Below are 17,878 nucleotides of genomic sequence, written 5' to 3' on the forward strand. Positions count from 1 at the left end.
TATTTTATTAATTTTGTGACACAACAGTATCTATTTTCTTTTATCATTGCCATTTATGTTGTTCGTGAGTTTTCACTATTACAAATGATGCAGTGATGGATGTTCTTGTATATGTCTCCTTGTGTACCTTCCTAGAAAGAAATTACTGGATCACACAAGATGCACAGGTCTTTTACAACTGTGGTTAAATTAATTCCTAGGTATTTTTTGATACAATTTGATGCAATTGTTTTCTTAGTTTACCTTATTACTATTTCATTATTGGCATATAAAAGTGCAACTTATTTCTGGGTATTTATTTTGTATCCTCCTACTTGACTGAATTTGTTTATCAGTTCTAGTAGCTTTTGGTAGAATCTTTAGGGCTCTCTATATCCAGTGTCATGTCATCTGTAAATAATGACAGTTTTACTTCCTCCTTTTCAATTTGGATGCCTTTTTATTTCTTCTTGTCTGATTGCTGTGGCTAGAACTTCCAGTACTATGTTGAATAAGAGTGGTGAAAGCAGACATCCCTGTCTTGTTCCTAATCCTAAGAGAAATGATTTTAATTTTTGCCCACTGCATATGATGTTGGCTGTGGGTTTGTCATATATGGTCTATATAATGTTGAGATATATTCCCTCAATTCACACCTTTTTGAGAGCTTTTTATCATCAGTGGGTATCGGATGTTATCAAATGCTCTTTTTGCATATATTGATATAATCATATGGTTTTTATCCTCCATTTTGTTTATGTGGTGTATCATGTTTATTGATTTGTGAATATTGTACTAACTACCCTTGCATCCCTGGAGTAAATCCCACTTGATCATGGTGTATGATCTTTTTAATGTATTGCTGGATCCTGTTGGCTAATATTTTACTGAGGATTTTAGCATCTATGTTCATCAGTGATATTGTCCTTTAATTTTCTTTCTTTGTAGTATCTTTATTTGGTTTGGGAATTAGGATAATGCTGACCTTGTAAAACAAGCTTAGGATTCTTCCCTGCTCTTGAATTTTTTGGAATAGTTTGAGAAGGAGAAGTTATTTCTTAAATGTTCCATTAAAATTCATCTGGGAAGCCATTTGGTCCAGGACTCTTCTTCGGGGGGTTTTGATTATTACTTTAATTTTATTAGTTATAATAAGTCTATTCATATTTTCTGAGTCTTCCTGATTCACTTTTGGAAGATTGTATGTTTCTAGAAATTTATCCATTTCATCCATATTGTACAATTTATGGCAAACAGTTGTTGATAATATTTTCTTACAATTCTTTGTCTTTTTTGTGTGTCAGTTGTTACTTCTCTTTCATTTCTCATTTTACTTACTAGAGTCCTGTCTCGTTTTTTCACAAGCCTGGTTAAAGGTTTGTCAATCTTTTTTGTCTTGTTTGTCTTTTCAAAAAACCTCTTGGTTTCATTGATAGTTTTTACTGGGTTTTTTTAGACTCTATTTTGTTAATTTCTTCTTTGATCTTTATTGTTTCCTTCCTTCTACTCCCTTTGGGCTTATTTGTTGTTCTCTGTCTAATTCCTTTTAGATTGTTTGAGATTTTTCTTGTTTCTTGATATAGGCCTATAATGTTATGAATTTCCCTCTTAGGACTGCTTTCACTGTGTCCCATAGATTTTTGAGATGTTGTGTTCTTATTTTCATTTGTTTCAAGGTATCTTTTTTTTTAAATTTATTTATTTTTTCAAATACATTTGTCTCTGCCTACCCACCACCACTTTCCCTTGCCCCCTCCCTCCTTCCCTCCCTCAGCTCTTCCCCTTTGGTTTTGTCCATGAGTCCTTGCTATATGTTCCTTGACTTTCACCTTCCCTTCATTTTCCCCGCCCCCCCCTCTTCCCTCTTGTCTCTGTTGGTTTCTTTTCCTTTCAGTGTTGCTGGTCTTATTTTCCTGGCATCTTTGTATTGTTGGTTAGGTTCCACTTATAGGTGAGATCATATGGTATTTGTCTTTCGCCCCTTGGCTTATTTCGCTTAGCATAATGCTCTCCAGTTCCATCCATGCTGTCGCGAAGTTTAATAGTTCTTTTTTTCTTTCTGCTGCATAGTATTCCATTGTGTATATGTACCATCACTTTTTGATCCAATCATCTACTGTTGGGCATTTAGGTTGCTTCCAAGACTTGGCTATTGTAAATTGTGCTGCTATGAACATTGGGGTGCATAGGTTCTTTTGTATTGGTGTTTTGGTATTCTCAGGGTATAGTCCCAGCAGAGGAATCACTGGATCAAAAGGTAGTTCCATTTTCAGCTTTTTGAGGAAATTCCACACTGCTTTCCACAGTGGCTGCACCAGTCTGCACAGCGCCTGTTGTTTGTTGATCTGTTTATGATGGCCATTCTGACTGGTGTGAGGTGGTACCTCATGGTGGTTTTGAACTGCATTTCTCTGATGGCTAGTGATGCTGAGCATCATTTCAAATGCCTCTGGGCCCTCTGTATCTCCTCCTTGGAAAAGCGTCTGCCCAGGTCCTTTGCCCATTTTTTGATTGGATCGTTTGTCTTCTTGGAGTGGAGTCGAGAGGGTTCTTGATATATCTTGGAGATCAAACCTCTATCTGATGTATCATTAGCGAATATATTTTTCCATACGGTTGGCTCCCTTTTCATTTTGCTGACGTTTTCTTTAGCCGTGCAGAAGCTTCTTATTTTCATGAGGTCCCACTTGTTTATTCTTTCCTTTATGTCCCTTGCTTTAAAACACATATCAGTGAAAAAATTTCTGCGTGGGATATCTGAGAGTTTCCTGCCAATGTTCTCCTCTAGTACTTTTATGGTGTTGCGACTTATATATAAGTCTTTTATCCATCTTGAGTTTATTTTTGTGTATGGTGTCAGCTGATGATCCAATTTCAATTTTTTGCATGTAGCCATCCAGCTCTCCCAACACCATTTGTTGAAGAGGCTATTATTGCTCCATTTTATGCTTCTGCCCCCTTTGTCAAATATTAGATGCCCATATAGACCTGGGCTTATTTCTGGGCTTTCTATTCTGTTTCACTGGTCTATGGGTCTGATCTTGTGCCAGTACCAGGTTGTTTTGAGTATAGTGGCTTTGTAGTGTAGTTTGATATCCGGTATTGTGATCCCTCCTACTTTGTTTTTCTTTCTCAAAATTGCTGTGGCTATTTGGGGCCATTTATGGTTCCATATAAATTTTTGAAATGTCTGTTCTATTTCTGTGAAATATGTCATTGGTATCTTAATAGGGATTGTGTTGAATCTATAAATTGCTTTGGGTAGTATGGACATTTTGATGATAGTAATTCTTCCAATCCATGAGCACGGTATATGCTTCCATTTATTTGTGTCTTCCTTAATTTCTTTCTTTTTTTTTTTTTCTTTCTTCAATGTTGTCTAGTTTTCTGCATACAGGTCTTTTACCTCTTTGGTTAAATTTATTCCTAGGTACTTCATTTTTCTTCTTGCTATATTGAATGGTATTTTTTTTCCTGATTTCTTCTTCTTCTATTTCATTGCTGGTGTACAAAAATGCCTTTGATTTCTGAATATTGACTTTGTATCCTGCTGTTTTGCCAAATTCACTTATTAGGTTGAGGAGTTTTTTGGTAGAGTCTACAGGGTTCTCTATGGACACTATCATGTCATCTGCAAACAATGATAGCTTTACTTCCTCCTTTCCTATTTATGCCTTTTATTTCTTTTTCTTGTCTGACCGCTGTGGCTAGGACTTCCAGTATGATGTTGAAAAGAAGCGGTGAAAGCGGACATCCTTGTCGTGTTCCCAATCTTAGTGGAAAAGCTTTTAGTTTTTGCCTGTTGAGTATGATGTTGGCTGTAGGTTTTTCATATATGGCCTTTATTACGTTGAGGAATGCCCCATTTATTCCCATTTTGCTGAGTGTTTGATCATAAATGGGTGCTGTACCTTATTGAATGCTTTTTCTGCGTCTATCGAGATGATCATGTGGTTTTTGTCTTTTCTTTTATTTATGTGATGTATTACGTTTATTGACTTGCGTATATTGAACCATCCCTGCATCCCTGGGATGAATCCCACTTGATCATGGTGGATAATCTTTTGAATGTATTGCTGGATGTGGTTTGCCAATATTTTGTTGAGGATTTTAGCATCTATGTTCATCAGCGAAATTGGCCTGTAGTTTTCTTTCTTTGTAGGGTCTTTATCTGGTTTTGGGATCAGGGTGATGCTGGCCTCATAAAAAGAGTCTGGGAGTCTTCCCTCCTCTTGGATTTTTTGGAATAGTCTGAGAAGGACAGGGGTTAGCTCTTCCTTAAATGTTTTGTAAAATTCTCCTGTGAAACCATCTGGCCCTGGGCTTTTGTGTGCTGAGAGTTTCTTGATTACTGCTTCAATTTCCCCAGCTGTTATCGGTCTGTTCGAGCTTTCTGTTTCTTCCTCCTTCAGTGTTGGAAGATTATACTTTTCTAAAAATTTGTCCATTTCATCAAGATTTTCAAATTTCTTGGCATATAATTGTTCATAGTAGTTTCTGACGATCCTTTGTATTTCTGTGGTATCAGTTGTTATTTCTCCTCTTTCATTTCTGATATTATTAATTTGGGTCCTCTCCCTTTTTTTCTTGATGAGTCTGCTTAAAGGCTTGTCAATTTTATTTATCTTCTCAAAGAACCAGCTTCTGGATTGGTTGATCCTTTGAATTGTTCTTTTCGTCTCTATGTCATTCAGTTCTGCTCTAGTCTTGACTGTTTCTTCCTTTTACTTGCTCTGGGATTTATTTGTTGTTGTTTCTCCAGTTCTTGAAGTTGTAGTGTTAGGTCTTCTATTTGAAATGTTTCTATCTTTTTTAGGTAAGCCTGTATTGCTATGAACTTCCCTCTCAGGACTGCCTTTGCTGTGTCCCATAGATTTTGGTCTGTTGTATGTTCATTTTCATTTGTTTCCAGAAATTTTTTGATTTCTTCTCTTATCTCATTATTGACCCATTCATTGTTTAATAGTCTACTGTTAAGTCTCCATGAGTTTGCACGTTTTTGAAGTTTCTCTTTGAGGTTGATTTCCAGTTTCAAGCCCTTGTGGTCTGAGAAAAAGTTTGGTATTTCAATTTTTCCTGAATTTGCTGAGGTTTGCTTTGTGTCCTATCATGTGGTCTATCTTTGAAAAACTTCCATGAGCATTTGAAAAGAATGTGTATTTTTCTTCTTTGGGATATAAGGTTCTATATATGTCAGCTAAGTCTCTTTGATTCAGTGTGTCATTCAGCTCCACAATATCTTTATTAATGTTTTGTTTGGAAGATCTGTCCATTTTTGACAGTGGGGTGTTGAAATCCCCTACTATCAGTGTGTTGCTGTCTATATCTTTTTTGAAGTGGTCCAACAATTTCCTTATATACTTGGGGGTTCCTATATTGGGAGCATATAAGTTTACAGTGTTTATGTCTTCTTGATAGATTCTTCCTTTAAGTATTATAAAGTGCCCCTCTGGGTCTCTTTTTATGGCCTTTGTCTTGAAATTTACTTTGTCTGATACAAGTACGGCAACCCCAGCCTTTTTCTCTTGCCCATTTGCTTGGAATATTTTTTCCATCTGTTTACTTTCAATCTGTGTAGGTCTCTTGCTCTGAGGTGGGTCTCTTGTAGGCAGCATATGTGTGGGTCATGTTTTCTTATCCATTCAGCTACCCTGTGTCTTTTGATTGGGACATTTATTCCATTTATATTGAGAGTTATTACTCATAGAAACTTATTCATTTTTTCTCTTTGTACCTGTGTTTTCCTCTTTCTCACTCTTTTCCTTCAACTTCTTAAACCAGTCCCTTTAGCATATCTTGGAGTGCTGGTTTGGTAGAGATGTATTCTTTTAGCCTTCTTTTGTCTGGGAAACTCCTTATTTCCCTTATTTCCCCTTCTATTTTAATTAAGAGCCTAGCTGGGTAAGGCAGCCTTGGTTGTAGGCCCTTGCTTTTCATGACTTGGAATATTTGTTGCCATTCCCTTCTGGCTTGTAGTGTTTCTGTTGAGAAGTCAGCTCCTAGCCGTATCAGGGTCCCCTTGTATGTTACTTTCTCCTTCTCCCTTGCTGCCTTGAGGATTCTCTTTGTCTTTGATAGTTGCCATTTTAATAATGATGTGTCTTGGAGTGGACCTCCTTGAGTCCCTCTTGAGTGGGGTCCTCTGTGCCTTCTGGATGCATGAGAGCCTTTCTCTCCTCAAATTAGGGAAATTTTCCATCATTACTCTTTCAAGGATGTTCTCTATCCCTTGCTCCTCTTCTTCTCCTTCTGGTGTCCCTATTATACAGATAACTTTTGCCATTTTAATTATGATGTGTCTTGGTGTGGGCCTCTTTAGGTTCATCTTGTTTGGGACTCTCTCTGATTCCTGGATTCATGTGTCTTTTTCCTTCCCCAGGTTAAGAAAGTTTTCAGTCATTATTGAAATACATTCTCAATCCCTTCTCTCCTTCTTCTCTTTCTGGTACCCCTATGATGTAGATGCTGTTACACTTCATGTTGTCCCAAACATCTTTAAATTATCCTCATTTTAAAAAATTCTTTTTTTTTTTTTTTTTTTTTTTTGCTGCTGCTGCTTTGGGTGGTGTTTTCTGCTACCTCATCTTCCAAATTGCTGATTCAGTCTTCTGCTTCATCCAATGTACTATTTATTCCTTCTACTCTATTCTTCACTTCAGCTATTATATTCTTTATTTCTGACTTGTTGTTTTTTATGGTTTCTCTGTGCTTTTTCATACTGTTGTAGTTTTTTACTAAGTTCCTTGAGCATCCTTATAACCATCTTTTTTAACTCTATATCTGATGAATTGTCTCTATTTCATTTAGCTCTTTTTCTAGAGATTTCTCCTATTTTATTTGGGGCATGTTTCTTTTTCTCCTCATTTTGGCTACCTCTTTATGTTTGTTTCTATGTATTAGGGAGATCTGCTATGATTCCCCATCTTTGTAGAATGGCCTTAGATAGCAGGTGTCCTGAGCTGGGTGCTCCAGGAATGTCCCATGTGGGTTATGTGGGTCCTCCTGTTGTATTGAACTTTGTTTGATATTGGCCTATTCATGCATGGGATCAATGTTCAAGCTGGCTGACTATGAGGATCAACCCTGATTACAGTGTATGAACTGCTGTGCACATGCTGACCACAGGAAGTAGAATTCAGCTCAGCTGGGTCTGGTGCCTGCTGAAATCTCTCTTTGGATATGCCACTTACCAAGTCAATTGGATACTACTCTGCTGCTGTCTGAGGCTGGCCATTTGGGTGTATTGATTCTGGGGCAGGGACTGTGTTTCAGACCAATGTCAGATGCTGCCTATGACTGGCTGTAGGCAACATGATTGTAGCTATAAAGCAATCCACAGTTTTTCATTGTCTCATATGGGTATAGGGGGGCACAGGAAGGACCAAGCTGAGCACCCATGCTGGATTTTACCAGTACTGGGCCCTGGCACAAGTCAGCAAAAGTCCTGAGGTCCACCTCGACCTGCCTCTATCTGCAAGGTAATTGCTAGGCTCAGTCACTGAAATAGCAGTACTCAAGTTGAAGGAGGTAGGTTCTCAGTGAGTCACCAAGTAGGGGTGAATGGTGTTCACCAGACTGATACAGGTTCAAACTTGGTGCCAATGCTGGCTCTGAAGCTACTCAGCAAACTTCCCAGAGTATACCAAGTCTAGCTGCTACTCACTGGGTGCTCACAGACCTTTGTGGTATGGTGGGTCTCAGGGAGTCATCAGGGTGAAGCCAGCAGAGTTTGTCAGGCCCAAACAGACCACAATTTGGCCTTATGAAGGGAGGGCTCTGCACTGGTCAGTTGTGTGAGGAAAAAATGTCCTCTGTCCTAGAGCCACATGACTCTGGCTGTCCCAGATTTTGCCAGGTGCCTGATTTCAGCTCGGTAGGGCTGCAGGGAGTCAGGAGGATGGGGCTGGTGGGTCATCTGTGAGAGGGAGGTGCCGGTCAGGCTTGGGGGAAGATGAAGGGAATGGCTCCCTGCCCCAGAGCCATGTACCTCAGTTTGTTTCTGATTCTGCCCAGACCTTGGCAAGGCGGAACCACTAGGGGTCAGAAGGGTGGGGCCACAGTGAGCCCAGAGTGTGGGGCTAGTGGATCTCCTGTGAGGAGGAGGTGCCTGGTTAAGTTCAAGGGAAAGTAGAGGGAATGGCCTCCACTTAAAAAGAAACACACAATTCAGTCACTGACACCCCTTTGAGTTGGCCCACACTTCTACACCCCAGTGCAGTCAGCTGACTCCTCTGCAGGGTGCATGCTCCACAGGATGGGGTGAGAGGGAATTCAGAGGGAGGGGCTATTGCATTCCCACAGGCTGATGCCATATGGAGGTGAATGCACCACCAAGAAAGATGGTGTCTGCTGTGTGGGAGAGGGACTCAGCATAGGGACCCTAGTGGCTGTCCCTTCAGCTCTCTCTCCAGAGCCACAAACCCTAGTCTCTGCTCTACCTTCTCTTTGCTGGAGCCCAGAGTGAGTGGCTGCAAAGGAGATGTGTTGTAGCCCTGTAAGAGGCCGCCTGTCTCTAGTAGACCTCCACGTCTCCTTGGCAGATAGAATGCCCACTGATTTTCAAAGCCAGATGTTATGTGAGTGACTTTTCCTGGCTCTGGCGCTTTGGTCTATGGAACCCAGCTTGGGAAATGAGACCTCACACTTCTCAGGGGGAACCCCTCAGCTGAGCTATCCCTCTGGAATTTCAGCTGCTGCCTATGGGAGCAGGGCCAGCCCTTTTCACATCTCTGCCTTTCCTACCAGTCTCCAGATGGCTTCTTCTGTAAATCCCTGGTTAGAAGACTCCGATTCAGCTAGTCTTCAGTTGGTTATTCAGATTGCTTTTTCTATTTTTTTAGTTGTAATTCCAGTTTGGTCCTGGGAGGAGGTGAGTGTAACATCTGCCTACTCTGCTACTGTCTTGGATCTTTATCTTACAGTTCTTGAGATCGGAAATCCAAAATGGGTCCTGCTAGGCTAAAATCAAGGTATTGGCAGGGTGCATTCTTTCTAGAGGCTCCAGGGGAGAATTCATTTCCTTGCTTTTTCCAACTTCTGCATGCCTTCTGCAACCCTTGGCTCATAGGCCTCAACTGGCCTCAATTCTCCATCTTCAAAACAAGCAATGCCAGGCCAAGTCCTCCTCACAATGCATTTGTCTGACACTGGCTCTTCCGCTTCCATTTCCATGTTTAAAGACTCCTGTACTCACCTAGATAACCCAGGATAATCTCCCTATTATAAAGTCAGGTCAGCTGATTAGCAACCTTAATTCTATCTGCAACTGTAATTTTTCTTTATCATGTAACCTAGCATATTCACAAATTCTGAGGACTAGAACATGGACATCTTTCATGGGGGTTGAGGGATCATTGTTCTGCCTACCACATAGTTCAAGATTTCCAGTCTGTTTCTGAGCTTTCTATTTTGTTCTATTGATTTATTTGTCTCTCCCTGGGCCAATACCACACTGCCTTAATTACAACAGCTTTATAATACATTTGATACCTGGAAGACAAGCACCGCTCACCACTACACACCTGATGTTTTTCTTCAAAATTTTCTTGAATATTCTTGCTCTCCAGAGCTTCAATCTGAACTTTAGGATTAGCTCATCAAGCTTTATAAAGTAGGTTGCACTTTTTCCCTGAATACATAGTTTAAATTGGAAAGAATTTGTATCCTTAAAGAATGTTGTATTTATTCAATGTATTTAATTTATCTTTTGTCATTCAATAATGTTTAAAAAATATTTTTCCCATAAAAGTTTTCATACCGTAAATATATTTAAGATTTTTTTCTTAAAATCATTTATCTATTGCTTCCTAAATAGTTACCCTAAGACTTAGTAGCTTAAGACAATAAACATATATTCTCTTACAGTTTATAGTTCCTGAGAGCCAAGAATTCAGAAGCAGCTTAGCTGTGTGATTCTGGCTCAGGACCTTTGATGAGATTTAAGTCAAAATGTCAGCCCGAGCCGGCAGTCACCTGAAGGCCTGACTGGGGCTAGAGGATCTGCTGCCAAGATGGCTATTGGAAGGAAGCCTCAGTTTCTTACTGGCTGCTGGCAAGGGCCTTCAGTTCTTTACCATAGGGGCCTCTTTTTAGGGCTGCTTTCATGTCATCATTGCATGGTGGCTTCCACACACAAGGGATCCAAGAGGAAAAGGCTGAGACCACAATATTTTATATGACCCAACCTTGGAGTCACTTGTTATTTCTGTGGTTTTCTATTGATTACGCCAGGAAGGAGGAAGTTTGGGGGCAAGGGAGACCACTGGAGAGCATCTTAGAGGCAGGCTAGCACACATGTTTTCTGTTGTTATTGTAAATGGGATTTTTTTTTCTGTATTTTCAAATTGGTCATCACTGGAATATGGAAACACTATTAATCTTTTGTATGTTGATTTTGAGTATCAACTTGTTACAGTCTTATTAGTTTCAATAGTTTGCAGGTTATCTCAGGTTTCCTATATAGCCTATCATATTGTTACAAATAAGAAAAACACATCTCTTCATTTCAAATTATAACCTTTTTTCTTGCTTTATCACATTGTCTAGAAGCTTCAATATAACACTAGACATAAGCAGAGTTAATGAGCATAACTATATAGTTTCCAACCTTAATAAGAATGCCTCTGAAGTTTCACCACAAAGTGTGAATTTTACTATAAGTTTTTAATAATTTTATGATATTATGTACATTATTTCCTATTTCTAGTTTGATAATACTTATGAGTATTATACTTTATCAAAAGCTATTTCCGTATCTATTTAGATGAACCACAGAACTAAAGTTCTACTTTAGACCCTATGGTTTTGGGTACTTAAACTATCTTGTTAGTGTGGCAAATTGGTATTGTACATTAATAGACTCTCTATCTATTGAAATCCTGGAATTCTACTTGATCATAGTGCATTTTTTATACACTACTAAATTTTACTTGCTAATGCTTTATAGCATTAGCTATAGTTTTGTAGTTTCTCCTCAGACCTTAGCACATTTCTGTGGAATCAATGACCTAAGTAAAGTTTTTGCAGAGGTTTGTGTGCAGAACCCTCACTGACAGGACTTGCGGGTGCTTTCACTCTGGAGCCTGCGTTTGGTCTGCCAGAGCCTCTGTGAGGTCACCTCACTATGGTGTAAGACTCTGGACAGCTTGCCTGTGCAGGAGAAACTAAATTAAGCCTGAATACTGCATCCCTGAACAAAAACACATATATATTAGCTTGTGTGGTAGAGGAGAACAAAATTTAGTAGTCAGAGCTTGAGTTATTCTTACTCATTCTCATGAAGGGTGGCTGACTGTTGGCAACACTACCAATGACTGTAGGTAGAGATTTAAACCCATATGATATTACTATATATCAGGAGAACCAGAAACTGGCAAGCCTTAATATGGAATTTTTTTCTTAGTTGTAGCTGTTGTTAGGCTTTAATTTGGGATACTTAAATATGTACTGTGACACTTATCTATTTCCCCCCTCTCCTATTCTAGAAGCCCTTGTAGATTGTTCTATTCAATTAAATAATTCAATAAACAGGAAACAACTATTATGTACTAGGCATGAAATATGAAACATTAGTCTATTGAGACATAGTTGTAAACAAGGCAGTGTCCCGCCCTCATGAAATTTACAGAAGAGGAGAGAGACATTTAAAAATTAAAAACATGAGAGGGATTATTTGAAAGGGGGAAGTTCAGAAGGCTATGGGAGCATACAGCAAAGGAACATAGCCTAGTCCAAAGGGTTAGGAAAGTTACAATTAAGCTTTGACTTAAAGGGTAGAAATTAGTCTTGTACAGTATGGAAGGATGTGTGTTGTAGGCAGAGGGAATGATGCGAAAGCTGGGAGAAAGATGAAAGCAGGGAGCATTGAAGGAACTGGAAGGGTTGGAAGAAGTCTTTTCCTCCTGGCACATAGCATTCCAGAAGCTTTGAGAGGCAGGCAAGGCACAGGCCTTACACACAGGCTAAGGAATTGGAATCCTATAACACGGGCCCTGTCCATAACATCTTAATAGGGTTTCTTGCTCACTAGTAGATATTAATTGATGTCTGTTCAATGATTTAATACAAAACTCAGTTGGATTGTCTTCTCTCTATGCATCTCCTTAGTAAATGGAAAACTTTAAACACTGCTTGTCAAATAGCTGTAGCCAATACTGGCTCCAGAATCCTCACATAAGCAGATATTAGGGACTAGTTTTGAAGCTGTGTTTACACTGTAGACCCACTGCTCCTACTAAATAGATTGTGTTTACTGCCTTGGCCATGCAAGAGTGCTGGTCCCGATTGTAGGGAGGGGCCCCAGAGCCCTGCAGAACTCTCATTTGACCCTGTGGTTTGGCTGCAGCCTCTTTTGCAAATTTGGATTTTGCTCAACCCTTACAATTTTAGTTAAGCAACTTAACCTTTATATAACACAAAAGCTATTTACTTTATGTACAATAATATCATGATGTTTTTGATGGTAATAATATATGTTAATAAGTTATCTTTAAAGGCAAAAATCTTTTGTGGCAATTTTAACAAAGTTAACAAAAATATGCAGTGAAAAGGAGTCAACAGATGTGTATTTACACATCTTTAAACTTGTTTACTTGTTTAACAAGTAAAATCGACCCCAAAAATCAAATGTCATCTTAATCTAATGTAAAATATATATCCCATAATCTAACGTAAAATATACATCCCAAGGTTAGGTAAACCAACATTTGCAAGGCAGTCTGTTGATTTATAAATTGTATTATGTCTGTTTTTCAAAAGGGAAAACAAACTCTTTGCAGGGGAAAAGTCTCTTTCTTGCAACATAATTGCAAAGAAGTTCTAGGACTGTAATAAGATCGTTTGTAGAGGTTGGAGCTGCACTACCAGTAGGTCTGGAAGATTCTCAGAAAGTGAAGGGACAGGAGTTTCTGGGGTTTGATGTCACTCAGAGAAGCAGTTTGGGAAGGGTTGAGGGTGGAGACAGGAAGTTTAGTGTACAAATGCCGCTTCCTTTCTTAGACTCCGGAAAGAAAACAGAACAATATGGCCTGCGGGGCAAATGTGTGTAGGATGCAGTCAAGTTTGAGAAGAGCACTATTTCAGGGAAGCTGCCCGCTCCGTCCTTCTCTCTTGCTCTAACCTAGGAGAGCCCTGCTGTACAGGCACCCAGCAAAGACTCTCCAGGTTCCCTCAGTATCTCATTTCCTCATAATTCCCCTGCCTCAATTTTACACCTCCCCCCTCCGCTTTCCTTCCTCTAATTCTTCCTCTCTCATCTTTTTTTTTTTTTTTTTTAAATAAAAATCCCAGCAGGAGTTGTGACTCCTAGGTCCCTCAGAAGAGCAAATAAGTACTCAGCCACAAGTATTCAATAAACCTTCTGTTAAGAAAAAACAATTGTCATCGTGGCTTTTCTCTCTTGGAGCCCAGGGGAGAGGAACAATGGGACTTTTTCTTCCTCTCTGGCACAGAATACCCTCCAGCGCTCACTCTCTGGAGGTCCACAGACCCTTTTCAGCAACAGCTCACTTCAAAGGGTGCAAAAGTAAAAGCTGGACTAGGAAACAGAAACCCTCTCCGCAGCAGCTAAGCCGGCCTGAGAACTGGGACCCCAACGGGCCTGGGAGCCTTCTGGCCACTCCTTGCCAGCCGCCCCCAACCTCAGGACTTCCACTCTGCAGAGCTCATGCCCCACAGCCTAACCGAACCCAGTGGACTCTAATTTTAGTGTTGGAGCGTGTTCGGATATGTAACCAACACTGGTCTCCCCTACCAGATTGACAGATTCTTAAGAGTGGTAACCAAGTCCCATTCCATTGCTGATCTCCACTGAGTTCTGACCAGACAGAAGGTGCTGGAGGAGAGAGTTCAGCCTCACCTGTGGTCAGGAGGGGACGGCTCTCTTTCAGCAGTTGGGTTCTTTCCTGATGAGCCGTCTCACAGGTCATGAGTAACATCGCATCACTTCTAAGTTTGTAATCGCTGTTCCAGTGGCCACATCCAGGTCCTCCAGGAGAAAAGGGAATGACAGATCAAGCCCGGAGGCACTGTTTTTGTGAATTTTCATTTTACTTAGGGTCACTGGTCTCCTCTATTCATATCTTCACCCAGGCCTTTTCTCTGGGGGATTCATTTTTTTAAAAATATTTTATTTATTTATTTTTAGAGAGAGGGGAAGGGAGAGAGAAAGAGAGGGAAACATCAGCATGTGGTTGCCTCTCATGCACCCTCCACTGGGGACCTGGACTGCAACCCAGGCATGTGCCCTGACTCGGAATTGAACCAGCAACCCTTAGGTTCGCAGGCTGGTGCTCAGTCCGAGCCACACCAGCCAGGGCTTGAGGGATCCATTTCCCTAAGAAATTCATTTCTCTGTAGAAAAATCAAGACAGGAATGTCAACTCACACTAAGTAATAATAACTAATATTTTTCGAGCATTCTACTCTGCACTTGGGTTAAATGTTTTTTCCCCACAATATCTTAAATTAGACAACATCTGTATAGGAAGGTACCATTAGTCTTCCGTTGCCCGGGGTCGCACAATTGGCCAGCAGTATAACTCGATCTTACATTCAGGCCCCCATGGTGAAGAAAAAAGCTTCTCTCCGAAGGTGTTACTTTTCACAAACAGCAAAACCTTTTTTACAAACAAATAAAAAATTAAACCCCAGAAAACAAGCTACTTTATAAAACACCTCTTTTTTGTTTTCAGTGTACCCTTTCAAAGTTCTTTTCATCCTCTCCTCTGCTTGTCTTGCTTTGTTTCCCTCTGTCTGTAGCTATGTTCACACAATGACAAACAACTGGACCAAAATAATAATGTAGTAACACCCAAATTTAGGGTGTCTTATATACATGCTACCAGCTTCCAGCTAGTTAAAGAATCTGAATTTTTTATTTGATTTTAAACTTTTCATCCAAGATGATGTTCCCCCTGCAGGGCTCTATGTTGTGGTCTATCTTCCTTTTACAAAATTGGAAATTATTTTAAATTGAGGTGGATGAGATATGGATATCTCTACAAAGCTATAAAGATTTCCCCCCCTCTCTTTTGAAAAGAAAACCAAAATCTGTACACCCATTACCATTTTCATGAAGTGCTATATTTATTTACCAATCAGCACTATGAACTGGTTGATTTAATGATCTCTCATATGATTCATGCATAACTTTTATTAATTGAGCCTATGGAGATAAAGGGTAGATATCAATTACTGTGGAAAATATATTACTTGTCATTCCTTTAAGGAAATACAGTTCTTTAAAATGGTCTTTGCTGTTTTTCTTTAAGTGTTTCTTGAATTTTCAGCTGTGGGTTATATAAGTAATCTAATCACAGGGATTGGGTGTTGGTTTAGACCATTCACACTTGTTAACATGGTTAACGAGACCTTTTATTGGTCTGTAAGTTGATTCTTAGTACTTTAAGTATTTCCAAGGGAGAAGTCAATAAGTTTAAGTTAAAAGGCAACTTTGAATTTCCAACATTGTCATCAGCCAAACAAGCTGCTGATGAGTTATTTTAGGCTGTCTGCCTTTGATTCTGACCCTTCACAGGAAAATTGAAATAAGCCAGTAGACACTCGGCAGTTACCTCCGCAATCTGCAACACTTTCCACAAGTCAGCACAGCTGAGGACATTTCCGCCCTTCCCAGCCCCTGAGTCCCAGGTCCATGCTGCTGACTGCTATTCCTCTAGTACAGCCCTTCTCCACCTCAGCTGCACACTGGGCTCACCGCGGGAGCTTTAGAAAATAGCTACCTGCCTGAGTCCTACCTCCAGAGATTCAGATAAAATGGTTTGGAGGTGTGGCCTGGCCATCAAGATTGTTTTAAAGTTCCCCAGATGACTCTAAAGTGCAGCCATGGCTGAAGACTACAGCTCCAGGTGCATGCACAGAGAGCAAAGCTGATACATAAGTCTCACACGTAAATTCCAGCGTGTGCTCAGGTTGCTAATGTTTCTGCTAGTCTGAGTAATGCATCCCAGGTGAATAATGTCTGACTCCCTGTGCTTCTTTGTGTCCTGAGCCAGGAGTGGTTTCAGGAGTCACTTGAGCATGTCTTTCTTTATGGAGGAGCAAAAAAGTACCTGTTCTTTTATCCAGCTCACATCTGAAAGCTCAGGATGGAAAGAAGCGGCATGGTTGAACAGTCTGCTCACCTTTGTCACCTGCTTGCATTTGAGAGCCTTGAGCTCTTGCAGAGCCAGTCTCACTTTTGCACACCTTTTGTGGTTTTGCAGGAGTGGACACAGGATCACACTGGGCACAGATGTGCTCTCAGGCTTGCCCCCTTGTGACATTTGTGAGGTGACCAGCCAGCAGTAGAGGTACCATTTGTGGGGAACGGAACTGACCCAGGTGATCAGAAAACCTATAGCTGTCACCTCATTAGCAACAGGTTCTAAACAAGCAACTGAGTAAGGAAATAAGTAGAATTGCTGCTCTCCGAGTGGGAAATCACTTCAAGAAATCACACGGTGTTTGTTCAGGGAGAGAAGATTATCCTCACCTACAAACTAGCACCTCGGCTATGGTGAATTCAACTAGGCAGTGGCGTGAAAAGCAGAAACTAGAATGCAAGTCTTCTTCTGGTACATAGTCTATTATAACCCCAGAGTAGATTTCTATGTTGCTTTCTGTTTGTTCTCTGTAGCTATTTGTTTTAGTTGCCTTTACTTTGTGACCTAAGATCACAGGCCCAGTTGATTTTCAGTCCTCTGCCCTAGACTCAACAGAAATACAAAGCTGAGAGCAGCAATTTTCACAGCAGGCTGGGCCTTACCGAAGTGATTTATGTGTTTTTACTTGGAGACTATATTTTAATGCCGAGATTTTTCTGATTATCTTTTTGTGTGCACCCGCTCACCACATGGGCTCTTAATTTAGAAAATATTCAGCAATTACATGTGGAATTGATACTTTACATAAAAGCAAAAATGGTGCCTGTAATGTATGTTACTGAAAAATTCAATGTCTTTTATTTTTCTGGCAACAGAGATACGTGACTCAAAGAAATTGCTCATTATTTTTCATTTTCTGTGAGATGAAAAGTTCTTAATTTAAAGAGCGGGGCTGCCCCTGAAGAAAGGTCATGTGGTAGAAGTTTTGGTTTCAGTGGTCCTGAAGGCTTCGCCAGGCACCGGAGATTCTGCTTGTGTGCTCTTAAAATTTAATTTTTGATGGCTCCAAATCAGATCTATTTGGATTTAAACTAAATCTAAAATTATGTGAAATTAATTTTGATGTCAAAATCAGATCTTTTGCAGTTTCATGGAAAGTAATTTTTCCAGGAACTGCTACTCTATCTGACAGTTGACTATCCAAATATTTAACATTTTGTGTAAATAATACAAGTAAAAGCTTTAGAACTCAATTTGGAATTTTTTTTTTTTTTAATGAATGGGTATGTTGGTTTTCTGTCTTACTAAATTTGCCCAATGTCCACAAAGTTAGGATTTTAGCATATTTGCTGAAGGGGCACTTTGTGATGTAGAAAAGTAATGTCAGCCCTTAGTTAGCTTTTCATACCTGCCTTTGTAACGGTGCATGATGTGGGTTTTTTAAATTGTTTTTGTTGAATTTACACTGACAGAAGAAAAGAAAACAACTAACTCCTAAACATGAAACCGTAGAGGATTTATGCCTATATTAGCTTGGTTAAAATATGCTTCAAACCTGTGCTGCCTGTAGTTAAATGTTTTTATCACAACCATTGTTCAAAATACAGTTAACCGAGAAACAAAAGTGATATGTGTATTATATATATATACATAAACATACTCATATACATACACATATATGTATATAGTATATCTTTTTTCTTTATAGATGTAGGTACATATTTCTTTATATATAAAAAAGGAGGCTCCGTCCCCGTTGACTTCGCACCACCTCCCACGTCTTGGGCGCTCAGTGC

At 39.8% G+C, this 17,878-nt stretch overlaps 1 protein-coding gene across 1 annotated transcript in view; it reads left to right on the forward strand.

Annotated features, from left to right (window-relative positions):
- Positions 1-17,878, forward strand: part of MYO3B (myosin IIIB) — a 389,700-nt gene that overhangs the window by 329,338 nt on the left and 42,484 nt on the right. The window lies entirely within an intron of this gene.

This window comes from Pteronotus mesoamericanus, unplaced genomic scaffold, assembly GCF_021234165.1.
Source record: "Pteronotus mesoamericanus isolate MK-2021 breed Mesoamerican mustached bat unplaced genomic scaffold, CSHL_Meso_final scaffold_651, whole genome shotgun sequence".
Taxonomy (NCBI): domain Eukaryota; kingdom Metazoa; phylum Chordata; class Mammalia; order Chiroptera; family Mormoopidae; genus Pteronotus; species Pteronotus mesoamericanus.